The sequence below is a fragment of the Sturnira hondurensis genome, unplaced genomic scaffold (genome assembly GCF_014824575.4).
Source record: "Sturnira hondurensis isolate 20B ecotype Veracruz unplaced genomic scaffold, ASM1482457v3 Scaffold0024152, whole genome shotgun sequence".
NCBI lineage: Eukaryota > Metazoa > Chordata > Mammalia > Chiroptera > Phyllostomidae > Sturnira > Sturnira hondurensis.
Genome location: NW_028096783.1, coordinates 9182256 through 9209136, shown reverse-complemented (window position 1 = coordinate 9209136; position 26881 = coordinate 9182256). Strand labels below are relative to the sequence as shown.

Genomic DNA, 26881 nt, shown 5'->3' with positions numbered 1-26881 from the left:
AATCATGTGTTTGTGGGGTGGTGGGCCCGGCCAGGAGGCAGGGGGTCGCGAGCTGCCTTGTGGCTGCTCTGCAGGGTCTGGCAGAACCCCAGCCTCTGGCTGTGACATACAGCCCCCATCACGAAACCAGACAGAATTAAGCCTTTTGTTTCCTGTTTGCTGGGCCAGCTTAAAGAAAACATAGAGGGTCCGTGCGGCTGGGGCTCCCAACAAGACAGCCTTTGTATTCATTTAATTAATCAGTTAGCTGAGGGGAAGGAGAAGAGGGAAGTTCACGTTATAAATACATGTTTTTCTTTGGCTCTTTCCCCCCAAAGACGGGGCCTGAATGGCACCCCGAGAGAGCCCCCGATCTCACCCCAGACATGCTGGGGGCTGGGGCTGCCAGGCTGCAGCTGTGACCCTCCCTGCCCCCGCTGCTCCGGAGCATTTGCCCTGATTCCCCTGGGTCCTGGGGGAATGGGAAATGCTGATGGTGGGGTAGGGGTAGTGGCAGGGGGCGGGGAGCCACGAGGCTCTGGACCCCGTTTCCTTCCTCCTCTCACTTCCCTCCAAACACCGTGGACGAGGTAACTGAACCGGCACGTGCAGAAATGTCTGTCCCCAAAGAGGCCTGGTGGCTCTGCAGGTGTACCATGGAGACGTCCTCGCCGAGGTGCAGGGTGGTCTTCCTGTGTCCTGCGGGTCCCTGCCGCTGCCCAGGGAGGGGCTGCACTGCTACTCGCAGGACTGCCCAGCAGACAAAGCCCCTCGCTGGCAGGGAACAGACCCCAAAGCCCCTCCAGGGCCTTCCCTCCCTGTCCCTCCCTCCCTCCCTGTCCCTCCCTCCCTCCCTGTAAGCCTTCTGAAGGGCAGGGTGAAGGAGGCCGTGCTCTGGGGCACTGGCGGGGGGGGGGGGCGGGNGGGGGGGGGGGGGGGGGGGGGGGGGGGGGGGGGGAGTCTACAGTTGAGGGGTGGGGTCCTGTTGGACAGACACCCTCCGCCCACCACTGCCCCACAGAGCCAGGGGTCTGTTTGGTCAAGCTTCCTGTGATGATGCTGTTGAAACTGTAGCAGATATCCTTTCTTTTTAGAGATGGGCATATTCACTCACCGTTCTCTTGTCGCCTCCCCTTCTCCAGCTGCCAGGTGTTTTTAGAGTCTAAAAGCCTTCCACCGAGAGGTGAAATATTTGCAACCCCTCAGTATGTGCCTTCATCCTGGAACTCCACCGGGGTCAGTTTTTCCCTCTGTGCCCTTCGTCTTGTCTCAGCTAAATGCTCTGGTGTTTGGTAACCATGATGCTTGGCCTCCTGGACACGCTGTCCCCCCAACCTCTGCTCCAGCCCAGAGGGAGGGGTCCAGGGCTTGGGCCTCGTGTCTGGCCTCTGAATGTTTAACTTGTCACCCCCTCAGGGTAAATCAGTTGGTTAGACTGTGGTCCTAGTATGCTGAGGTTGCAGATTTAATCCCCAGTCAGGGTACGTACAAAAATCAATCAATGAGTGCATCAATAAACGGAATAACAAATTGATGTTTCTCCCTCTCTCTCTTCCTCTCTCTCTATATATATAAAATTTTAAAAAATATATTTCCCTTGTCTCATGGGACATCAAGCCAGTACTCCGCCGGGGTACAACTGTCACATGTGGTGTGAGGCCCCTGCTTCCCACGCACCGAACCCAGCTTTGGGTGGGCGGAGGGTAGCTTTTCAGTGGAAGGGGACATGGCAGAGCTGGTACAATGTCCCATGGGGACAAGACTGCAAAGCCTCAGTCCCCTCCCCCACCCCCACCCCTGCTGAGGATTTCCATCCCCTCAGTCACTGAGACAGGCCTACAGTTTCAGGCCATAAACCCAGAAACACTCACTCTAGGATTTTGGGGTGCACAGTCAAGACTGAGACCTCAACGGGGTGATCCTTTGCTTTTTCACCAGCAAAATGCCAGGAGTCACGTGTGACGTGGGCTAGCAAACCATTCCACGTAAAGCGAGTGGGCAGCGGTCGGGGCTCGTGTCCGGGTGAGTCCTGAAGCAAGGAAACCACGCAGGGCTCCAGAAGCCCTGTGTCACCTCTGGAGCCACCTCTTCCTCAGTTTCCTCTCCCCAAGCCAGTGTCTCGCCTCCACTTTCCATAGGAAAAGCTCCCCCACGCTTGCATTCCTCTGCCCAGAACGTGGGCCCCAGGTTCAGGAAAATAAGAGTCCCTGCTGCCCTTTGCTCTGGGCCCCTGAAACTGCTTTTTCCCAGAGAGCCATGGGCCAGGGGTTGGCAGGGACAGAGGTCAGACCCTCGAGAGGAAATCTCATCTTCAACATTGTTTGAATCATAGAGATTCTGGAGCTGGAAAGGATCTTGTGATTAGCTGCACCAAGGAGGGAGCAAGACCTACTCCTCTCTACAAAGGGAAATCTAGTTCATGGTAGGATGGTGGGTGGGGTTGGTGGGGGTCTAGTTTTGGTCCAGGATGCAGCCAGGGTCGCTGGGTGTTGGATGTCCAGGGAGAAGGGGCTGCTAAAGTCATGTTTCTTGGAGGGTAATGTGGAAATGAGTCACTTGGGTGTCTTGTTAAAATTCAGATTCTGAGTCAGTAGGTCTAAGTGGGGCTGAGATTCGCATTAACAGGCTCCCAGGGGCTGTTGATGCAGCTGGCGTGAGGTCCACACTGAGTAGTAAGGAGTGTGTGGATTCATCCCTGTGGTATCTACCAAATGCAAGTTCATGAGCCTGTGGCTCAAGCCGCTGCTTTATCCTATTCACAGGTGACCAACTCATCCCAGTTTGCATGGGAACTGTCTAGTTTTATCCATGAAAGCCCCCGGGGTGGTTGAGTACTTGATGGCTCTCGGGTCAGCTGTGGCAGAATTAATGCGACGAGGGGTCCTGTGTCTAGTGGTCTGGGCTGGTGGCTCCCTGACTGAGGGCAGAGTGACATTTGGGGCTCTTATAAATGCTTTGTGACCCCTGTTTCTGAATCAAGAATTTTAATTCTGCATTGGATGACGTCCAAGAAAAGATGTATGGCGAAGCCCGCAGGTGACTCCTCCTGGGAAGAGGATGGACAGAGGCTGGGTTGTGTCCCTTTGAGCCCCGGGTGCATTGCTGCTCTGTGCTCTGTGCATTGCTGCTCTGCTCTGACTCCTTCAGAGTCAGGGTCTTCCCCTCCTCTCCCTTGGCACGCCCTGCCCCAGACTCAGCTTCCCCGGGTTGCATTAAACTGAACCACCACAGCTTTACCAGGCACTTGGGATGTACCAGACATTGAGGAAGACAGAACTGCAAGTGAGACCTAGCCCCTAACTGCCAGCCAAAAGAACTGTGGCCACTGACTAGGGAGGTGATTTGTGAAAAGAAAAGCTACAGTACAAGCGTTAAATAATAGTGAGGATTACAGTGCAAGGGTTGTTGTCACCAAGTGGAACGGCCTAATTAATTACTAGGTGAGTGGCACAGATTCTCTGCTGAGGGGACTCAGAGAAGAAGTGGCCGGGCACTGGGGCGATCAGGAATGACTGGGCCAGGGCCTTGCTGGGGTGGGACAGAGGCAGCTGAGGGGGTAGAGTGAATGCGTATGGGCCACCTACTGCGTCCTGGCACGCTGTGTGCTCTGCAGATATAGAGGCCAGTGAGCCCTAACCCCACCCCTGGGGGGTCTGCAATGTGGGGGGAGATCTGCAAAGGTGGCTGGGTCGTGGAGAGCCTCGCCGGACTGGTGTCTGAGGAGCGTGGAGTGTTTTCATACAGCCAGTGCGGAGCCTTGGAAGAGACAGAACGAAATTGGGACTGAGAAGCAGGTGCAGGAGCCAGGTGTCCTGCTCTGGCATTTGTTTCTGTGTGACCTTGGGTGAGTGACAGTCCCTTGGTGCCTCAATATTTTATTCTGCACAAAAGGTGTAAACATAGTACTTATCTCATTGAGCTGTTGTGAGGACTGAATTAATCAGCAAAAAGTGCCAGGAGCAGCTTTGGAGCAAAGAGGGTGCTCCGTAAATTGTAGTCATCATTAGCAGGAAGGGGTTTTAGGCTAGTGAGCACCTTGGACAGGTTCGTGTTTCAGAAAGATCCCGTTGGAGGTGCCCAGGAGCTGGACTAACTCGGGTAAGACCAGATAGATGCCGGGAAGCCAGTTAGAAACCCACTGCTGGACTGTAGGCAAGCCATGGCGAGGGCCGAACTGAGGCAGTGGTGGTGTGGGTGCAGAGGAGGGGCCAGACTGGAGAGCCCTGAGAGCGTAAGGAAAAGGAAGGACTCCGTAGAGACCTAAGATTTCACCTGTGTACTGGGTGGATGGTAGTTTCAACGACTGTTAGGGAAAGAAGAAGAGGAATGGGTATTGTGGGCCCTTCCTACCTTCCTTCTTCCCTTTTTTTTTTTAAAGAAAAAAAGCATACCAAGTTTCAATATCTATGGGACATTGAGTGGAGATGAGGAGCTGTCTGTCAGGAAATTAAATGTACCTGCTAGAGGACATGGTTAGAAATAGATATGTGGGAGCCATTGGCCCATGGATGAGATCACTCAGGAGAGGGTGCAGGAGTGGAGCAGTTAGCAGAAGCAGATTCCAGAGGACCACAGCATTCAGGGGAGGGTGACAGAGCACCCCCGCCAAAAAGACCCAGGGGTGGGAGGAGAATGTGGGAAGGGTGGAAAGGAGCAGAAAGTTTTGCGACAGAGAACGAGACCTCTGTGTCAGGTACAACAGTCACAACAACAGCAAATCTGGTAAGACAGGCCAGTCCTAGCTGGTACGGCTCGGCGGACTGAGCACTGGCCTCTGAACCGAAAGGTCTGTGGTTCTTTTCCCAGTCAGGGCACGTGCCTGGATTGCGGGACAGGTCCCTGGGTGGGGCATGCAACGACGTTTCTCTTGCACATCATGTTTCTCTCCGTCTCTGTTTTCCTCCCTTCCCCTATCTCTAAAAATAAATAAAATATTTTAAAAAAGAAACAGATGGGAGGCATGGCTGGTTGTCCGCCTGACTTGTCCAAAGGACATATGGATGGGGGAGGAGCAAACCCTCCATTTGGTGCTTAGAGTGGAAACCCCTGGAAAGATGTAGTTCAGTCATTCACTTTTTTATTTAGCAAATAGTTATTGTGCAGCTACTGTGGGCTTAGAAGGGGGTTAAACATACTTCAGTGGTGAATGAGTCTGATACAGGAGGTTGGACAAGACATGAGCAGCTGTGCCACAGACGGTGAGGATCACAGAGGACACACTGCGAGCTGGGTGAGGACACGAACTGCTCTCTGGGGTTGCAGGGAGCGCTTCATGGAGAAGAGGGTGTGTGAGCTGGGCATGGAGGAAGAAGCATAGGGTTCACATAGGCAGTGGTGGGAGACAGGCACTGTGACGGACAGGTGGGACACGCCAAGGCGCCAAGTCACCCCGGTGTGGAGCCCAGTCATGGAAGGAGAAATACGCTGACTTACTTGGGGTGGGGGAGCGGCACAGAGGTAGACCGTCAATTAGGACTGGAGGTCAGGTTGGAGCTGCATTTTGAAGGCTCCCACGCCAGGTGTAGGAATCTGCACTTTGTCCTGTTGGGCTCAGGAGCCAGCACGGGTTTTCGACAGAAGGAGCAACAAGAGAAGACTTTGCATTATGGGAAGGTCTTGCTGACACCAGTGTGTAGGGTGGATCAGAGCAGAGATCAGTGAGTGAGTCAGGAGACGGCTGTGACGGCCAGAGAGTGTAAGTGATAAAGGAAGCAGCGAGCGCGTGCACAGTGGGGAAGGAGAAAGTCGCCGGGGAGGCACATGTTGGGGTTGGACCTGTTAGGGCTTAAACTGCGCCCTGTGGGAGTGTGTTGGTCTGGGTTGGTTGCGGGGGTGAAGTGAAATTGGGGCAGTGGTGAGGGAGACGTCAGCAAGGATTCCAAGGTTCCTGCAGCTCGGAAGGCCGATAGGAAGGGAAGTGGCACCGTCAGCAGAAATAGCAGACAAGCTGTTTCTGCGTCGAGTGCAGCTTCGTGGTCCTGAGCAGCGTGTGAAGCGTGTGGCAGGCCCGAAGCATGGGATGCTGGGTAAACGGACCGGTGTGTTTGCTTCTCGGCCATCTGCCGGTCCCCACAAGCTGAGAGAGTGTCTCCCTGTCATCATTGTCCTAAGAAGCAGACTCTCATATGCCCTCACAGGAGAGGAAGGAAAGAGGATCTGCGTGCAGTTTATTAAGATTGAGGGCAAGTTCTGAACCCGTGTAACCTGCCCTGCTGGTTTTGTGGGTGTCACCAGCATTGATAAGACCAGAGAGAAGTTCCATCTGATCTCTGACACCAACGGTTGCCTTGCTGTTCTTCGTAACCCGCCTGAGGAGGCCAAGGACAAGTTGTGCAGTGAGGAAGATCCTTGTGGGCACAAAAGGAATCCGTCGCCTGGTGACTCCCAAGGCTTGATCACCCGCTACCTGGATCCCCTCATCTTGGTGAATGGCACCCCTCCAGTTGATTTGGGCCCTGGCAAAGCTACTGACCTCATCAAGTCCAGCACTGGTAGCCTGCGTGTGGTGACCAGAGGGGCTGACCAGGGAAGAGCTGGCGTGACCACCAGCAGAGAGAGATGCCCTGGTTCTTTAGATGTAGTTCACGTGACAGACGCCAATGGCAATGGCTTTGCCATGCGGCTNATGCTGGGTAAACGGACCAGTGTGTTTGCTTCTCGGCCATCTGCCAGTCCCCACAAGCTGAGAGAGTGTCTCCCTGTCATCATTTTCCTAAGAAGCAGACTCTCATATGCCCTCACAGGAGAGGAAGGAAAGAGGATCTGCGTGCAGTTTATTAAGATTGAGGGCAAGTTCTGAACCCGTGTAACCTACCCTGCTGGTTTTGTGGGTGTCACCAGCATTGACAAGGCCAGAGAGAAGTTCCATCTGATCTCTGACACCAACGGTTGCCTTGCTGTTCTTTGTAACCCACTTGAGGAGGCCAAGGACAAGTCGTGCAGTGAGGAAGATCCTTGTGGGCACAAAAGGAATCCGTCGCCTGGTGACTCCCAAGGCTTGATCACCCGCTACCTGGATCCCCTCATCTTGGTGAATGGCACCCCTCCAGTTGATTTGGGCCCTGGCAAAGCTACTGACCTCGTCAAGTCCGGCACTGGTAGCCTGCGTGTGGTGACCAGAGGGGCTGACCAGGGAAGAGCTGGCGTGACCACCAGCAGAGAGAGATGCCCTGGTTCTTTAGATGTAGTTCACGTGACAGACGCCAATGGCAATGGCTTTGCCATGCGGCTCTCCAGCATTTTTGTTATCAGCAAAGGCAGCAAACCCTGGGTGTCCCTTCCCTGTGGAAAGGGTAGCCACCTCCCCATTGCTGAAGAGAGAGGAGCGAGACTGGCTGCCAAGCAGAGCAGTGGGCGAAATGAACAAAGTCTCTCACTCCATCACGTTTGGCACTGGCAGCCTGCGCATGGTGACTGGAGGTGCTGACCGGAGGACAATTGGCCTCATTTCCCGCAGAGAGAGCCACCCTGGAGCGCTCAGCCACTGCGGAGCACTCAGCCACCACAAGGGCGGTGCCGTTATAGTCGTGGGGTGGTGGCCAGGTTTAGGGGCTGGGAGAGAATGGGACGTGATTCATGGCTGCTGTGAGCACAGATTGCTGAAGAGAGAGATGAGAGGGCTATCATTTCAGAAGGTTAAGAAAATGACTTAAAGACTAAATAATTCTTTATATTCATATTATAATGTATAAAATACTTCAAGTCCATTAGCTTACCTAATCTCACCGTGTTTAAGGGAGTCAGGTGGGGACTGGTAAGCAGTGGGTCCTGGAAGGATCCCAGGCCACTGGTGCTCCATGGATCTGAGCCTCTGGGCTGGACCCTTCCCTGAGCTTTCATGCCTAAGGGGCCGTGTTTGTAGGTAAAGGTGGGGATGCTGAAGATGTAGGAATGCATCCTCACCGTGGATGGGTGCGTGCAGATGGAGAGTCAGAGCCCAGGTGGGACCAGCTGGGAGAGGAGAGGGGGTTCTGCTTTTGAGGTGGGAGGGAAGCAGGAGGAGGAGGTGAGAGGTCCAGCCTGCTGAAGAGGACAGGAAGGACGTCAGGGAAACTCTGAAGACACGGGGCCAGGCCACGCAGAAAACACCCGATGGAAAAGCCGAGGCTGTCCGCGAAGTCACATGCCCACAACACAGAAATGACCCAGGCTGGTCTGGAGGGTGGAGAGGAAAGGTGCACCCAAAGCTCTGGGCTGCAAGGTGAGGTCAGAGCCACCTTTGTTGTGTGTGAACAAAAGGGCCAAGAACCCCTCTCTTGAGGCCCTGACAGAAATCTTGGAGGCGGAGAGCATGCCTCATGTACCCTCACACCCTGCCCCCTGCCTTCTCCACCCTGCCCTCACCTCCACTTGGTTTCCACCCATGTTCTGGGTAGTTCTCTTCTTAATCTAGCAGCAGAAGTACCAATTAGCTCCTGCTCAGAATCGGGGTGGTTCAGGGTGGGTTGGCCATCCCTGGAGGTGAAGCAAGGTGGTAGAGGTGCTGAGGGCTGGGGGATCGGACTTGACCCTGAACAGGCTTTCCCTCTGGAGGCAGGAGAATGAAGATACACGACAGAGGTTCTGCCAAAGCCCAGCTGGAGAACAGAGGGCCGCTTCTTGTATAGAGAGAGACCCCACAGAGGCGACCTTTCCTTCTGAGTCCATGCCTTTGATCTGGGCATTGGGAAGCTTTGTCCCATGGACCCTGTGGTACTTCTTGGTCACCTACTGGCAGTCCCGAACTCTGTGCTTCCTCTCCAGCCTCTCAGTGGCTGGAATTCCAGGAATCTGCCCTCTTCACTTCGAGAGGTCCTCTAGTCCTGGTGGTGGCAGTCCTTTAGGGAAGGAACCCACGCATTTCTTGTTCTGAGACCAAAGTCTGCATTCAGGGTGCAGGAAGGCCATGACACCTCCCAGCTTCCTGCATTGCCCTTGTGCCAGCATGACCTTTGACCTGTGTGTCCCAAGTCAGGCACAGGCATGGGGTTGGGGGACCCGCAGCCACAGGCACACACATAGATGGGCCCACCTGCAGGTGGGACGCATGGGGGATGGGCTCTTCAGCTCAGGGACCTCGGGATGCAGTCTCTAGCTGTGGTATTCTCCTGCCAAGGGTGACTGATTGTCCAGTGTGCCAGGGACAAAGGGGTTTCCTGGGACACGGGACCTTCAGTGGGGAAAAAGTCTCAGGGAAACTGGGACGAGGTGGTTACACTGTCTCCCTTCCACTTCCGGAATGGTGCGGAGGCCAGGACCTCTGGGGTGTGCCTGGTACAGCATGCTTCTCCTCTGGGGCAACACACCGACACACAGGCAAAGGGCTAGACCCTTCGGTGTGACATCACTGGGTAAGGGAGAGGCCTGGGGTTGGCTTCCTTTCGTCACTTCCTTGCTGAGCAAGTGTGGGTGACTTACTTTCAATTTCTGAGCCCCGGTTTTGTTATCTGGGGTAAGGGACAATAAAACCCATCTCACAGGCTGGGAGGCCATGTTAGTAGGTCAGGGGCACAGCGTGGCGCTGGTGATGCTGGGCAGGAGACAGTCCATCTCCCCGGCTCCCCCGCCCCCTTCTTCCTGGCACTGGAGTGAGAGCCGCGCTGCAGGTGGAGGGGTGAGGCCCACGGTGAACAGAAACAGTTCGCTCTGCGTTGACATGACACACTTGGAAATCAACGAGATGGACTGTTCTTGTTTGCCATCTTCTTCCTTGGGTTAAACAAGGGTTTCTCAGTCTGCAGTGTTCCCTGGATGAGGGGAAGGACCTTTTGTAATTATTTGTCCATCCTTCCATCCATCCCTCCATGCCTCCCTCCATCCAACAGAAACACAGCCCTATGCATCAGGTACTATTCTGTGTGCTGGGATCAATTGTCAGCACAGATTTCCTGCCCTCATGAAGCTTAATTCCTGGCAGGGGAGACACGTGATCAACATCTAGGTCATTTAATGCAAAGCAGTAATGACTACTCAGAAGGAAAAATGAAGCAGGTTAAGAGGGTAGAGAGTGGGAGGGGTGGTGGGCAACATTCTACTGGGGTGGTTAGGGACAGCTTCTCTGAGGGGTGACATCTGAGCTGAGACCTGCAAGAATGCAACCAGGATTTTGTGGCCTGTCGTCTCCTGGTCCTGGAGCCCCCAGCTCAGCCCAGCTGCCCCAGGGTGGAGTCAGCTGCCAGGGAGACAGGCAGGCCCTGGGCTGAGCTTCACAGTGGGTGGGAGTGCAGCTGTGTCCATCAGCTGTCTTTCCAGGGCGCTGCCTGCTTTGCCGGTCTGAGCTTTTGGGATGAGGGAGGACCTGAGGTTGGAAAATTAGTATTGAGGGTCAGGTTGCATATGAAAATCATATAAACAGGCCACCTTGCTCCACTTGCAGACATTCGACCTTTGGGGACAAGTCACAGTGCGTTCGGTTTCCTATGCAGCTCTCTGTCTTTGGCATTGCCTTTGCCTTTAAGGAAAAAAATACAGCCCTGTTTGGATCGCATGATAAATGATTTATTAACATTATTCTTCTCCCTTAGTGCTACCTGTGGGAGCTCTGGCCCTCACAATCCTTTCCATGTTGACTAAGTACATTTGAAAGTGAGAGGAGGCTGTCTGAAATTGCTTCACAGCGCAGAGCAACAGCCTCCCTGCGCCGGGGCGGCACACCTCATCTTGCCTTTGAACGAGCTCCTGTGCAGCCGGCTGGGCAGCACTCTAGTCCAGAGATGGGTGTCCGGCCTTGGGTGTGCGGACGGGGCAGGCGGATGGTGTTCTTTCTGGAGCTGGTGGTTACGGGTTTGAGATCTGGGATCGGGGGCTGGGTGTCCTCCTGAAGTTGTCCTTCTAGGCCAGGCCTGATGGCACCTGGCTGGGCTCTGGCTGGTTGGCCCTGGTCAGGAGGAAGAGGCCCGTCAGAGCTTCGTGTTGTCAGGGAACCTCACTGCATGCTGGGAGGCAGGAACATCACAGCCAGCTCCGTGTACCCGTCAAGTGGAAGGTGTGTCTGGTAAGGAAACTCAATCCACGGAGTCCACCTCGAGCTGCAGGTCCTCTTGGCTCAGTTAGGGCAGGCCCCGTGGCCTCCCCTGGTTCCTCTCCCATCCCTGTTTATTGCCATGTGATGGGGACCTTGGGCACATACTCTGTAGGTAGGTGCGTAGTTAAGGGTCTAGCCTCAGAACTCACTTTGACCGGCCTAAGTTAACCTGAAAGTAAAATTATGTAGATTCTGTTTCTACTACATGGTCAGCGTCTCGGACCCCTGTCTGGCCCAGGGCTCCTTCCCACAGGTGTCTATGTCACAGATGAAGCATGACAGTTTTCCCTGACCCCTTGGCCTGCTACAGAAATTGTGTGAAGTTGTCCTTTCTCCCAAGCCCCTTTGCCTCACAGATGTCCCCTCTGAGTTGCAGTCAGCTTCTGGTCTTCCCAGTTCGGCTCTGAGGGCTTGTTTAGAATCCTATGAGCCCCACGCCTCTTCCCATCGTTGCTCCCCCAGCCCTCCTGGGGCAGATTTCTTTTGTCACGTCTGCCCTGGACACCGACCAGACTGGCCACATCTCACCTTTGCTTACTACTGAGTGACTTTGCGAAAGTCCCTTCACGTCTCTGACTTTCTATGTCCCCGCTTCTTAAATGGGAATAAGACCATTTGGGGAACAAATGGGACTCCAGTTTTGAAACACACTTTGTAATTGTGTTCATTGTCTGCTTATGATGAAATAACACTTACAAAGGTAGACATTTAAAGTTCTACCGTTGGCCTCACACAGGGCAGGGGGTTGGGTGAGAGGTGGGCCAAGGGAGAAGGCTCCACCGTCTGTGTGGGCCCCTGAGGAGAAGTCCTGAGTGTGCTGACCCGACCTCAGTCCCCTGTCTGTCCCTCACACCATCCTGGAGGGGTTGAGCTCCATCTGAGGTCGTGGGAGTGAGGCCCACAGAGGTAAGTAAGCTGCCTCAGATCGCAAATTCAGCAAGCTGTGGGGCTGAGGGTCAAAGGCAGTTTTGCCAGGTGCTAACGTCCTTGCCTGTGACATTCTGTGTCAGGACCCACCCCGGGGGCTCCTTGAGGACAGCTGGGCCCCTGCCGCCTCTGATCCTATCTCCTCTTAAGTTGTCTATAATTCTGCCTGTAGCAACTCACCCCTCTGTTTACTCCTCTGGTGCACCTTGCCCCTGCCACTCCCTTCCTCTCCCTTTGGTGCACACCAGGGGCGAGCAGCGCTTCCGAAGGACAGATTTCTGCTGTTAGCCCCTCTCCTCCGCACTCAGAGACAGCCAAGTGGAATCTCTAAGTTGTGTACCTGGGAAGGCAGCTGATCCAGAAGGGGTTGTCCACCTAAGACAAATTTTGTCCCCTTCTGGGTTTGGTCTAGGCCAGCCTGCCTCCGCAAGTTGAGCCCTGCCTTGGGGACAGCCGTGGAAATCAGCACCTGCTGTCTAAGCCCCTAGTGAACTGCCCACAGGGCCTCCACCCGAGGGACACCGGGGGGCAGTGAGGAGTCCCCGTCCCCTTGCCTACACAGATGTGTGCATGCACCTCCCCCTCCCCAACTCTCTCCCCATCTCTCCCCTCCGTACCTTGACTTGAGTGGGGAAGCTTCTGTCCCCTTTGAGAGCCCCTTCTCTCTCCAAAGTGTCTCAAAGGGCCTTTTGAGTTAGGAGAGTGGGGGAGCCTATGGACCTGGGAAGAGGGTGAAGGCATGAGCCCCACTGAGGGCACGACGGGTGCATGGGTGCATGGCCGTGTACCTGGTGGCTGCTGAGTGCCAGCTCCAACAAAGCGAAGTCTGGGGTGGGGGAGCCTCAGGGAAGGAAATTGAATCTCCGTGAAAACAAACTCCGGCTGCAAGCTTTCCCCTCTTGTTCTGGCAGCTTTGCTCACTCCTGGGAGGGGAGCGCTGCGTCTTCCGGAGCAGTTGGGAGGCCCTCAGACTGTCCAGATATCAGCTTGCCAGAGAAGGGCTGCTTTCCTCCCACCAGGAAGATGGGGCCCTGGGCATCAGTGCAGGAGTGACTGGTTTTCTAACCAAGGCCTGCACGAGGAACAGGACGGCTGGGGGCAAGTGCTCTGGACTGTGAGCAGGACCTTGGCAGGCACAGCGCTCTGGGTGGCACAGTTCCATGACTCGGTCTCCCTCCAGGTCTTGCTTTTAAAAACGGACAGAACATTCCCGGGGTCTTTCAGCTCGGAACGCAGGGCCTGCACCAGGATGTGAGCTACTCTTTTGCACAACCCTGTAGTTCAGGAAAACCAGAGGGCAGAGGTAAATGCTGCTGGGACAGGCCAAGGGGGCCGCATGCCTGCCAGTCCTCCTCCCCAGGCCTGGTGGCCACCCGGCACACTCAGTCTTTGGCGTCTGCGCCTGGGTTTCCGAAGGAGTTGGGAAGCGGTTAAAGAAGGGCCTTTCCAGTCAGACTTTTCGACTAGATTACATTGGTCCACTGTGTTGCCTGCCTCTAGGTGGACTGGGCACCCATGGTCCTCATACGTTTTGGAGAATAGAGAGAATGAGGCTTTCCCCAGCTGCTGAGAGGGGTTTATGTTAAGTAAGAACATACTGACAGGTGCATGCCACGTGCCCCTGGCTGGCCTGTGGGTGGGGCTCAGTGGATGCTGGCTGTCTCCTCTCCCTGGTTGCTCCCATAGATATTTTTCTGCTCTTCAGCCCCCGCATTGGCGTCCAAGCCCAGTAAATGGAGTGTTTGGGGTTTGCTGGACATGGACTTGCTCATTGACCTCGGGGCTGGCTTCTGTTCTTGGGGGGAAATAGCGTGTCATTTACCCAGCGCTGTGTGTGAGACATTATACTCAGTGCCCCTCACGGCGGCCTGCTCATCCCTTTTGGCCAAATAAGGCAGCTGAGGCCCAGAGGATAAAGAAATTTCTCTGAGTCACCGAGCTGGCGAGGCGGCCAGGGGGCAGCTCCAGACCCTGACTCTCGGTTGAAGTAGGTGGTTGTCTCAGCATCGGGGACACTGGCTTGAGGCAAATGGCCCCGATCAGTCTGGTGATTTAATAGCCCATCTGCTTCTCAGAGCAGGTGCATTAGGATGGACCTTTCTTCTGGGTTCTCTGTAAAAGAGACCTGGACTTGGGTCGGCGGGTGCTGGCTCTGAGGACCTGGGCTGGGGAAGGTCTTCCTGGGCATCTGTGGGGGCACATCTGTGAGATGAGGCCCAGGCTCCATTCTGGTTTGCAAACACTAGTTGAGCGCCTTTCCTGTTCTCAGCCCTGATGCAGGTACTGGGCATGCAGAAATGGGTAAGGTATTGCCCTTGCCTTCACGGAGCATGCACGGAAGTGAGCAGGGTGGGGACTCAGGCCTGTAAGAGGATGTGGAGATGGTGAGGCTAGAGCAGCCATAGAGGAAGGTGAGGGGTGCTGCCTGTGGGTGATAGGTGGGGAGAGGGGCCCGGTCTGAAATTAGCTTAGAGGGGTGACGGTGGAGCCAACCACTGGGAATTGGGGTGGAGGGAAAGGGCCCTCAAGAGCAGAGTGGGGACAGGGTGAGCCACAGTGTGGAGGTGTAAAGCTGCAAGGCTGGAAAGTGGGGCCAGGCTGCGGGCCGAGACCCTTGGGCTGTGTGTTGCGGGTGATGGGGAACTGTGACCAGTATCAACGCAGGGGAGGGGCACTGTCAGGCTTACATTCTACAACGCTGTCCTCAACGGCGGTGGACGTCCACTGGAAAAGATCAGACTTTTGCCAGGAGAACATTCTAGGTGTGTATCAGTCAGACTGCCTTTGGCTGAAAGTACAGCACACCCAAACCCAAGTGTCTTAAACAGGAAGGAAGTTCTTTCCTTGTACGTTATAAAGTTCAGAACCAGGATTGCTCTAGGGCTGGACAAATTCGGTGGCCCAGAGACATGGACGAGCACCCAGGTTCTTTCTCTGTCATCCCCCGGGTATCATCTCTGCTCGCAGACTGGCTGTCCTCCGGGTCCTACAGTGCTGTCCGCAGTCCCAGGCATGGTCCCAGAGTCCAGGCTGGCCCTTAAAAGCCATGAAGTGTGTCAGCTGTAAAACTGTGGCAGTGCCAGAGGCAGTGACAAATGGCCTGTGGGAATTCCCATAAAAGTTTTAAGAAGCACCTGCAACGTACTTGATTGAAGTTAAGTCAAGAGACAAATGAGAAACTGGAAAAAAATTGCAACTCACATCACAGGGCTGTTCTACCTAACATACAAAGAGTTTCTAAAGATCAACAACAAAATACAACCCAACAGAAAAAAAGTGGGCAGAGAATTCAACCAGACTATTCATTCATGGATAAGAAAACACAAACAACCCTTAACATGTGAACGGTTGTTCAGTCTTGCACCGAGTAGGAGAAATGCAAATGAGAACTCCTGAGACAGCACTAATCACTCATGTCGGAGACGGGCAGCATTCGTGGAGTTTGTTATCAGTCTGTATTTGCAGGCAGCAATTTGGCAATATTCGTCAAAGTTATAAATTGCCTTTTGACTTAGCAATTACATAACAGGGAGTTGATCTTAAGATATACTTGCAAGATGTGTGAAATGATATGTGTTAGGTTTATTATTTGCAACACGATTTGTAATAGTAAACAATTGGAGAGAACCCAGATATCACGATAATGGAATAGTGTGCGTTTAAAGAGGGGAGTGGGGAAGCTCTCTTTGCACTGAGATGGAAAGATCTCTGGAAATATGTTAGCGGGAAAAAGAAAAAAGTCCACCAAGGTTCAGAACATTGCCCAGAAAATGGAAAACCAAAATGTGTATTTGTTTACTTGGACAAATGGGAGATAGAAATGAGAGGGAGAGATTTCAGTGTACACTTGTGTACCCTTTTTGATTTTTGAACCATGTTACGTATTTTAAAAAATAAGAGCAAACCAGAGACACTGTGGCAATCCCATAAAACATCCCAGAAGAGGTGCAGATGTTCATCCCTGGGCTCTGAATTACGGAGATGACGAGGGAAGATATGAGAAATGGAGTGGAGGCGAATGGCCTGGTCGGCTGTGGGGGTGAGGCAGAGGCAGAACCGAAGGTGGTCGCAGGCGTGGGGAACGCAGGAGGGAAGCCTGATGGGGAAGCGAGGGGGCCTGGAGGGTCATTTCACCCCGTGAGGCCAGTCTCCGAAGTTCTCCGGTCACTCAGTCCCTGGGAGCCAACCTGGCCTTCTTTCTCCATTTGTCCACAGACTTCCACTGTGTTGGTGACGTTCCCTCCCACCAGACAGCCAGCACAGCCCCTTGGATGTGAATTCCGGGGCAGAGGTGGGTCTGCCGATGGTCTGGGCAGCAGCCTGGGTGTGGGATCTCCCAGGGAGCAGAGCACCCAGGGGCCTGACACCCAGGGACAGGGAAGAGGCCCAGTAAGTGAGCAGGACAGCAGAAACCTCACCGTGCCCACTGCGTGAGCGTGTCCCAGAGAAAGGGCAGGTCTTTGTGTTCTACTTCTTGCCTTTCTGGTCTCTCTGGCTCACCACCAGCTGCTGGTGAGGACCCGGAGGCCATGAGTCCGGTGCACGTCTTCTCTCAGGACTGATGTGGCCCAACGGCACGGCACTGAGGGCTGTGGAAGAGGTGGACAGGAAGGGGACCCAGAGAAGGAGATCTCTCGGCAAGACGAATGTGCATTATGTGACATTGATGTGAGAAGTGCGGTGGAATGGGATGTGTTTGGGGTACATCCGCCCAGCTCTGGGCCCTGCCCCAGCCCATTTGCAGAGATGGGGGTGGGAAGGCAGTGCACTTGCAGCTAACAGCAGCTGTGCAGGTCAGTGTTGGAGGCGTTACGAGCTGGTGTGTGCGGTGTGGCCACACTCTCAGATTCAGTTGTAGCTGGAAAGGATGTGGAGGCAAGTAATAAATCATTTAGTGCCCCGAGTTTAAGTAACTTATTATTATGGGCTGCATATCTTTATTATGCTTTACTGAGCAACACTGGCAAATTTCCTTCAAATGTCACACAATCCGTATGTCATTTGTTTCAGAAGATTTTTTAAGGCATATATAAATCATTAACCTGAATTCTTCAGGACAGATTGCCAGAGTCCCAACCTCTCCCCCACCATCTCTTATGAGTCTCTCAAAGACCTTGTGTCCCCAAAATGATGACAGTGCCAGGCCTGCTGTCCCAGGGCCTGGGGGGAGGATGAAGAGCCACTGGCTGTCTTCTTGGCTTGGGCATCTGGGCAGTGACCTACAGGGGCTGTGAAGAAAATGTGCATGTTTTTGAATGATGGGCTGGAGGCTGGAGAGAGACAATTGACCCAAATCCTTCCTTCGAAGGATTTGGTGAAAATAAATCAGGCTGGTAGGTGGGCAGGACCTTTAACAAACCCGGATCTTGTGGACCCGGGAGCTGGGAGCCTCTCAGATGCGGGTGGCCCCAAACTGTTCATTTCATCACCTGGAGGCCACGTCTGCAGGGGGCGCCCACTTTCTCCAGGGTGAACTGGAGAATCTTTTCCACCTTCCTCCAGGTTGATGTGGTGCTGTCCTTTTGTTTGTCTTGGGGGACCATGGAACGTTTCGGTAGGATGACACTGTAGTTGACACCTAATTTACAGCAGCCCCTCCCTGTAAAGATTCTCATGTGAGTAGCTAGGGTGGGTCAAAGGACCACCTGGCCAGTTGCCCGTCTCCCTTCACGTACCTTTTCTAACATCTGTACATGTTTCCATCGAACACCTGCTGTGAACAGGTGTTCCTGGTGTGTGTATGTGCATACACCTGTGTGCATGTGCTGCATCAAAAGACTCACCTGCCTCATCTTGCTTTATGCATCGCTGCCCTGCCCAGCATCCCTAAGAGCTGTGAGAGCATCCTGGTGGGTGAATAAACAGGCCGACCAGGAAGGAACACAGGCAGCTTCTGCACAAGCTCAGGACTACCTGCAGGAAGAACCCTGCGGCCTGGAAGCAACAAGTAGGGCATTCCCTTGGGACTTTCAAGACAGCTAAAGACAGTTAGTCCTTAAAGTGCTCCATGGATGTTTAAACAGTGGGCATGCTGCCAATCTCCCGAAGTGACTAATCCACAACCGTACGTGATACTTTCTCCTTGGCCTGCCCTCCATGACCTCAGCGTGCCTTCTGGGGAAGCCTCAGCCCCCTCCTCTCTTACTGCTTCTCATCAGCTGAGGCCAGAGATACCAGACACTGTGCCTGTTAGAAGCAGGTGTAAAGTCAGAGTAAAGAAGCTTGTAAGTAAGAGCCTTGGGATTTTCCTTATGAGAAGGTTCACAAGCATTAGGGCAAAGATTTTGTGACTTTGACTGCTTGGAGATATTGAAAAAAAATTTCTTCTCAGTATATGTTTATACAAGGTTGGATGTATGGGTTCACTGCCTAGCTAAATCACACACTGGTAAAGAAGGCATTTTTAAAAAATATTTTATTTATTTGTTTTTAGAGAGAGGGGAAAGGAAGGAGACAGAGTGGGAGAGAAACATCAATGTGTGGTTGCCTCTCAGGTGTCCCCTACTGGGGACCTGGCTTGCAACCCAGGCATGTGCCCTGACTGGGAATTGAACCAGCAACCCTTTGCTTCACAGGCCTGTGCTCAATCCACTGAGCTACACCAGCCAGGGCTAGAAGGCATTTTTTTCTCCTGAAAATTGCAGCCTCTCTCCTGGGAGGCAGGGGTGAAGTAGTAAAGCTTGGTCAAGGCATTTTGTCTACCAGTTTCTGTTCAAGAGCCCCTTCGGAGGGAAGGTCATTTTAAGCCAAAAAGGGAGGTAATTTTAAGCCAAAAGGAGGCAATTTCAGCATGAGAAGGGCCCTTCGGAGAGTGGATTCTGTGCCTCCGTCTTGAGGAAGCGCCTAGGGCAGCCCTGACTTACCTGGTCTTCCCTCCCCTCAGCCCTGGAGAGAGCTCGCTCTTCCTGCCGTCAGAAGCAGAGATGTCACAGGGCAGAGGGGCCTCCCCATCCTCTCTGCGCATGCGGAGAGGCCCCTCTGCCGGTGCTTTGGCTGGCAGGTGCCAGGTGGAGACAGTCAGCTGCTCAGGAGGGAGATTGTTCTGGGTGGTTACTGCTAGCAAGGGATCCCGTTTTTATCTACCTGCCATCAGAGTGATCTGTCCTCTGCTGGGGGCCTCTCGGAGGAGCAATGAGCAGGTGTGGCAGATGGCAGTGCAGCCAGGTGACTCCGGCTGGCGAGGGATACGGCCAGCTCTGCTCTGGAGGCTGCGCACTTGCACTGAATTCAGGAAACCTCCCTGCCCTCCCCTGTTTACGGAGAAATGGGGCCTCTTTCAAGAGAGGCACAGTTTTCCTACTCCGTTTGTTCTCAGATTGGTGTTACACCCTGGAGCCAAATTAGTGGCTCAGAACAATTGGAAACAAATGCTCTTTCAGCGTCCCACTGTGTTCTGGGATCCAGGTGGGGACACCAGTGGAGGTGGCCTTCTCCACTAAGCTGCCCCTCGCAGAGAGCCGGGGTCCCAGCCATTCAGCCCAGCTGGAGTCCTCCGGCTCAGCCCATGCTGTACGCATCTGCCTCACCTCCGTTAAACAAGCTGGAGCCTGTTAAGTTATTCATGAAACAGTATTCAGGACCAGGCCCCGGAGGCGAGTTGGGAATGATGAGTGGGAAGAGCTGTGCGGAGAGCCATACTCCATGGGGCCTGGAGCTGGCCTGCTGGTGAGGGGGCGCAGGCCCTGTGGGGGCGGAATGCGTGGGGGCTCCCTCTGAGGTCACCATGGTGGCCCCCTTCTCTGAGATGTGGGTGGCTGTTGGCGTGGCGTGGACGTCAGAGTGAACATTTCCACTACCTCCCCACACTGGTCAGGGGGAGCGGCTGACCCCTGCCTCAGCCCCATCTGGATGTGCCTGCCTGAAGTGGGGGCCCCTCTTCTGCTAGATCCCCTCATGCCTTCTAGAGGACACTGAGCCCCTGCGTCCCCTGGCATCTGTCTCTCCTCTGTAGGCTGCCTGGGGGCAGGGAGCTGGATTCTCCAGCCCAGTAAGGGGCTGTCTAAGATGGGTTACACGTAAAACACATCTGGCGGAGAAGGCACCGCTGGCCTGGCTTCTGTCCCTCTCAACCCATTTCTGCAGATGTGAAAGGAGGAGGCAGAACAGACTAAGGTTCCGTGCCTGGTTCCAACCCACGAGCTGCCCATCGACTCTGAGCCGGCTCCTCCCGTGGGCCCTGCCCATCGTGGCTGGGGTCTCCTGGTGACCCCCGCCTTGGTCCTTCTCAGGGGTTTCAGTCTGGGTCTTGCGCTGTGGTGGCCAGACACCATCCCCTGCCTGTGCTTCCCCCTTGCCATGTCTTCCTTCTGTCACTTTCCGGAGTCAAACAGTTGAAAATTTCCTCCCAACGCAAGCCCCGTGCAGAATGAGGACCACTCGGCACGCAGCGATGCGTCTGCTCTGCCCTGGGCCACACCTCCCGGGGAGGCTGCGCTTGTCTTTCTTTCCCAGACCCCTCTCCGCAAGGCTGAAGGAGTGGTCCCTTCCCCTCAGCCACGGTGGCCGACAGCCCACACGGTCTGGGCACTGCCGCCTCAGTTCAGGAGGCGGGGTAGGGCCACGTCTGCCCTCCCCTGTGCCCACCTCTGTGCCCGCCGCAGACCTGTGCCTGCTTTCTGTGGAACAGCACCCCAAGAAATGGTTTTAACTTTTCAAAGTATATCATCTCTTCAGTTCACTTTAGAAATGTGCCTGTGTTGTGGTCAAGGCAGGATAAACATCTTGATTTATTTGAGGCCCAAATATTTATTGGTATTTCCTCCAAGATTTCTTGGCATCTCAAAACTTTTTAGCTGAACGCGAGCTTAGTGAATCTCTTCTTCACTGATTCTTAACCCCTCTGGGGATTTGGGCAGCTTTGAAGTCTCAGGAAAATTTGTAAATCGACAGAAAAATATATACAGCAATGCCGTTCTGGCTAGAAATCTCAAGGCTTTGTGGACCCCTACGACCTTAAGATTCCTCTTGCTCCAGGTCAGCCACTTGATTCGGTTGACAAGGAAATCGAGGCCCAGAGAGTTAGGGTGATGCGCATCACGTCAGAGGGCAGCGGGGACCAGGGCTGGCTCCTAGGCTGGTCCCCAGCCCTTTCCAGCACCCCATACTGCTCGCAGAGCTTCAGCTTAGGGGCCTCCTAGTCCCCTCCCCTCCTAGATTCCTGCTCATCATTCCATTGCTGTGGCTGCCTTCTCTGACTGCCTTTCATTTCAGACTAGAGAGGGGCCCAGCTCTCTGCCGACAGCCTTTCATCTCCCACCAGTTAAAAAACCTGTTTTTGCATTTCTTTGCTACCCCAGGTCGTGTCTCATTTGTCCAGTATCAACCCTTTGGAGCCATCTTGGCCCAGGTGGTGCCCGGTCGGCAGACTGGCTCAGGTGCCCGGCCCCTGTCTTCCCAGCGACGCCCCGCTGCCCACCGCCGTCTCCCCACTGTGGCTCAGCGAGCAGGGCTCCTGCTCCCTCTGCCCGGGCCCCCACAGCCTCTCCTTGCTTTCTCCTGCCCCCTTTCCGCTCTTTAACATCCCAGGCTATTTTTTTTTTTAGTAGAAATTGGAAGAAGTTAGTGGTGGAATACACACTCACGGGGGTGAGGAAAAGCAGGTTTACGGTTGTGAACATGTGAAACAGTTTATTCTTGTATTATTATTTATTCACTATTGTGTTATTGATTTGTATCAAAACTATAAACCTCCTTTTGCTCACTCCTGTGTGTGTATATATATATATATATTTATTTATACTTATAAATATGTAAATATATGTTTATACACATAGTTATATACATATATAACTATATATTCTTTCAAGTATATAATATATAGATATTATTATATCTAATGTGATATATTTATATTATTATAAATATTATATATTAATATAGAATTTAAGTTATATAAATGTATAGATTATATGAATATATAAATAAAAATTGTGGCAAAATACACATAAAATTCACCCCCTTAGCCATTTTTCAATGTGTAATTCAGTGGCATTAAGTACATTCACAGTACCACCGTCACCACCCTGCACTTACAGAGTTCTTTTTACCTAGGAGACTCTGTGTCTACCAGGTCATCAGCCCCCTGCCCCCCGCCCCCCTGCTTCCTCAGCCCCTGGCACCCTCCCTGCTGCTTTCTGTCCCTGTACAGCTGACCACTCTAGCTCCCTCTGGGCATGGAGTCAGGTGGCATTCCTTCCGCTGTGCCTAGATTATTCCATCTGGGTGGGATAGTGCCCTTCAGGCTCGTGCGTGTTGCAGCACGTGTCAGAATTTGCCTCCTTTTTCAGGCTGGTAGCCTTCCACTGCGTGCGCTTGTCACCCGTGTGCTTACCCATGCTTCCTTGCTGGACCCTGGGGGCGGCTCTTGCTGCTGTCTTCAAATCTCTGCTTTCAGCTGTTCCGAGCACACGCTCAGGAGCGGAGGGGTGTTTTTAAGGAGTCTTGATTATTCTCCGCTTTCGCTCAAGTCTATTTTTATTTTATTCTTAAACTAACTTTTTTTTTTATCTCACTGGGGCTGTGGGATCACAAAGGGCACTTTCTCAGACAAAAAGGAGCTCTTGGAGCCTCTTTTCTGTCCCCTCTCTCGCCACGTCCTCCTCCTTTTCAGGTCACGTCTGCCCCCGTCTCATGCTGAGCTTTTCTTCTGAGGGCTCAGCCCCTCTCGACATTGTATGTAGCGTGGCTGTGATGCGACACACACGTACATCACCTGTGTGTGGAGCCTGTTTTCTCCACTAGAGTGTGAGCTCCGTAAAAGCAGGCACTGTTCGGTTTTCTTCGTTGTTGTACCTCTGATGTCAGGCCCAGTGCCTGGTGCTCATGCCTAAGACATCATTATTAACTGAATAATAAATGGCATACATGAATGACTGAATGAATGAATGAGCAAGGTACTGTTCTTACCCGCAAGTAGCCTACAATCTTGGGGGGGATAGCACACTAAAACTATAATACAAGGTGAACTTGGGGGTGTGAGAGTGCCTGAGAGGCCTGACCCGGGAAGCGTGTGTGTGTGTGTGTGTGTGTGTGTGTGTGTGCCGGGCAGGGCACCCCTCGACACCAGTGAACAGGCCGTGCGCTGGGTCGCCAAAGTCCTGTCAGCGCCCCCACAATACTGTGCTGTGTTAGTTTTGTGACCAACTTCCAGGTGAGGACACCGAGATGCGGAGAGACTGAGGATCTGCCCCAAACCCCACAGGTGGGGTGTAAGGCGGCTCTGAAGTCAGGCCTGGCTGCCTCTCAAGTCCAACCTCTTTTTCTTTTTTATCATTTTTTTAAATTAAGTTTCTTTGAAGAAATGACAAAGTGGCGGTGCTCACTGTACCCAGCAACAAGGCAGAGAAATGCTAAAAATGGCGAGCCTTTGTCCCTTGGCCCCCGCTCCCCCCCAGCACCCAGGGAACACTCCAGGCGGTCCCTTCCACCTTCTCTGTGCTCACACACACACACACACACACGCACGCAAAGGGCAAACTTGCTCTGGATTCTTCTGCTTCCACCAAATGGAATCACACCACGTGTCACAGTCTGCTCCGTACTTTTCCTACCTTGAGCACGGTGGCCAGCTTGCGTGTGGAAGGCACATATCCAACTTGTTCTTTATCCAGGATGGTTACGCCCGAGCTCTCTGGCCGTCCACCAGTGGGTGCGACATCCGGGCGGTTCTGCACATCTTCCCCCCGTGGATGTTGCTCTGTTGTTATCCTCAGGCACGCCCACTTTCCTCTCTACAGGATGCATTCTCACCTTGGGGCCATGCAGTCAGTGTGTGTGTGTATTTGTGATTGTCGTGGACCCTGTCACACTCCCTTGCCCAGACAGAGTAGCAGTCCAGTGCCACATTTGTCATCACCGCGTTTCTGGGCCCCGAACTGCCCCTCGTTCTTCCCTTTTCACTTTTCTGCAGAGCCCAGTGCCCTTGGGCCCCTCCTGGCCTCTTTGACCCTGGCTCAGGACTCTCCAGGGAGGATGGAGAGACACCTCCTTCTCTCACTGTGTGGCTTCAGGTGGACCCTGGACATTGCTCTTTCCTCTTCCTTGGCCAGTGAGGGGGGGCCGTCAGGGGACCTGGTTACAGTCCTAACTCTGGTTGACCTGGGGCAGACCACCTAGCTTTTCTGTGGACCAGCAGCTTCATTCATAAAAGGAAGGAGGTTGGGTTGGATGATCTGTGAAGCCCTCCCTTTCCTGCTGCCCCTCCCCGGTTTGAGACACCCCAGAGCCGGCTCCGGGGCAGAGCCCTGGGGTCTGTCTGCTTTGGGGGAGGGCACTGCAGAGGACATAGGAGACACTTGGCCCACCTCCCTAAGAAGGCCTCCCTGCTGCCTCGACTGCTGGTTCTGCACAGAAATAAAGGGTGAGGTGGGGAATCTGCAGCCAGACCAACCAAGTCAGGCCTGGGGCAGACCCCACTCAGCCGTGTGCCGGCTTTGCGGCCTGGGGCAGCTTGCCTCATCTCTGTGCACCCCGATTTCCAAATCCATTAAATGGGCAAGACGAAATGACCTCAGTGCTCCGGAACAGCGCTGTCTAGACAGTGTTCCACAGTGGGGGAAGTGGTCTCTCAGCCTCCAGAACAACCACCATTCACCACACATGGCTGCCGAGGGCTTGAAATGTGGCCGGTGAGGGCGAAGACGGAATTTTAGGTTTCGCTTTATTTTAATTAACAAGGACTTGAATTTGTAATGCCACATGTGGCTAGTGGCTACCTCATTGGACTGGGCAGCTGTGAGGATGAGAACAGGACACGTCCCTGCAACACGCAGAACGTGCTCAGCTGGCCCCAGGTTTGGCACGTAATAAGCCCTCAGTAAGTGCTTGCTGTTATTGGGTATGATGCAACTTTCTTCCCAGCCCACCACCCTGATGGCTCTCGCCGACCCCTCTCACTGGCTGTCCCAGAGTCACCTGGGGGAGGGCGGGAGCGGGGAGGCATCGCTGCGGTGTGCGTGTCAGTAATGAGTCTTGCACTAAATGTTTCTGGTCTGCTACTTTCCCTGGAGGGTCATGCGAGCCAGAGTGGTATGTGGCCTGCTTTGCAAGTGATTAACATGGTGTAAGCAATCTACATAGAGAGAAAAACCCTCCGCTGGTATTCCATTATTCTATTAGAGTTTCTGAGCTGGGATTAAGTGGACATGATTTCTTCCTATGGGCCATTAATTTTGTTTTATTGCTGGTCTGATGGCCATTACCCTTTTTTGCCAATGCATTCCCCCATTAGGTTTGTACAATTAACAAAATATGTGCTGTTAGGGCTTTGATAGGAATAGTGGGATGGAAATAAAGGGAGGGGATTCAGTGCCACTGAGTTGGGGGTGGGAAGAGGCTGGACTCTGGGGGTGGAGTCTCAGGAAGAAAGGGGGTGGGGTCTCTTTAGCACCTGCCTTGGGCTTCCTGGAGACTAGTTCTTTGGCCTGGGGTGGAGGAGTTGCCCGTGGGAGAGGGAAGGACACCGGGTGGGCCTGCTGGTGGTGCTGGTCTTGCTCTGGACCTGCTCCTTCAGCCTGCCTCTGGGAACAGAATATGCCATTCTGCCTGACCCAGCCACGTGGTCACCTTGAACCTGAGACTCCTCAGCAGGCAGTTTGCATCAGCCTCCAGGAGCCGGGGCCTGTGACGGGAGAGAATTCCGGGTGATCCTGGCTCCTCTCTCTGGGTCAAATGGGAGGAGCTGTGTCTGATTGAAAGGGGGCAGCTGGTGCTAGTGTCGGTGGGGCCACGTGGTAATGCAGGACTGGCCTCGCTAGGTCATCTGGCTCCTTAGGAAAAGTTAGAATTCTCTATTTTCAAATGTGAGCTTTCCCACTCTTTAGATGTTGGCAGAATTTACAAAACCCCGGGCCAGGGGGGAGTTAGCCTAGGGGCTGCCGGCTGACCACCTCTGCCAGGCCATGAGGGGTCATCAAGGGGTTCTGAGGACGAGTGGACATGATCAAGTGAGTGTTTCAGAGAGAGCCTGGGCTGGGGAGAGGTGGTGAATGGGCAAAAATGGGAGAACTGAGAGGCCGGAAGACTGACTGGGCTCAGGAGGAGAAAGAAAGCGTGAGGCAGCTCAGTGACCTGAGCGGGAGGAGGAGCGGTGACCTTCCTGGTGGACACTAAGCAAGTCTTGGTGTGCTCACACCTCAGAGGATGTCCGAGGGGCCAGGCAAGGTGCCCTGTGAGCAGACCCTCCACCCTCTGCGGGGGCCCTGCTGCCCTGGGAGCCCTCACATCTCTGTGCACGCGAGTCCCCCCTCTCATTTCCATCTCTGTCAGCAGGTCACCGTGTCTCCAGTTCCTTCTCCCATGCACGAAAATTATTAGCATTAGTCCACTGGGGCCAACAGTCCTTGCAGGGTCTTCTGCACACACCTGTACTTATAGGTATAAGCCCAAAGTTAAGTCCTGGGACTGGGCCGGGCCTGGAGAATGCGACTGAGAGACTTTTCCTGGTGTCTCTGCAGCTGGGTGTCCAGTGCTGGCTGTGGCCCAGGGGACCAAGGATAGGTGTGGGATTAGTATTGGTTCTTACCAGGCTCCAAGGAGGCCTGTGCAGTGCTGGGTGGGTTGCTGCCCCAGAGCCAACTATTAGGTGCGAGGTAGTAGTTAATGACTGAGCCAGGGCACGAGCCTGTGTCTGCAATGCTTGGGTCTACTGCTCTCCGCATTAGACCCATGGCTCGCCTCTCTCCACCCTTCCAGCCCACCTGGTTGAGCCAGCCTCGTGGGCCCTCCCTCCGCTGTCCCTCAGCACGTGCTGCCCGCCGTGGGAAGTGTTCTTCTGTCGCTCTCCCCACCTCTTTCCCAAGCAAATACAAGCACTCAACGACTCCCTCCACATTTATCATTTCACAAACTCCCTCATGTTTATAACATGAGTGGTCAAACTCATTTATGGTTCCATTTAATTTTTATGGTGAATAAAACAAGCCTTAGCCGAAATTCTGGCTGCATTGGTGCTTGGGTGCTGGTCTGAAGGCCTTC

At 53.8% G+C, this 26881-nt stretch overlaps 1 protein-coding gene and 1 pseudogene across 3 annotated transcripts in view; both read left to right on the top strand.

The window, feature by feature from the left end:
• The window catches only part of PKNOX2 (PBX/knotted 1 homeobox 2), a 254565-nt gene that overhangs the window by 34902 nt on the left and 192782 nt on the right, over positions 1–26881 (top strand). The window lies entirely within an intron of this gene.
• On the top strand, positions 5156–7405 carry LOC118981462 (40S ribosomal protein S4-like; annotated as a pseudogene).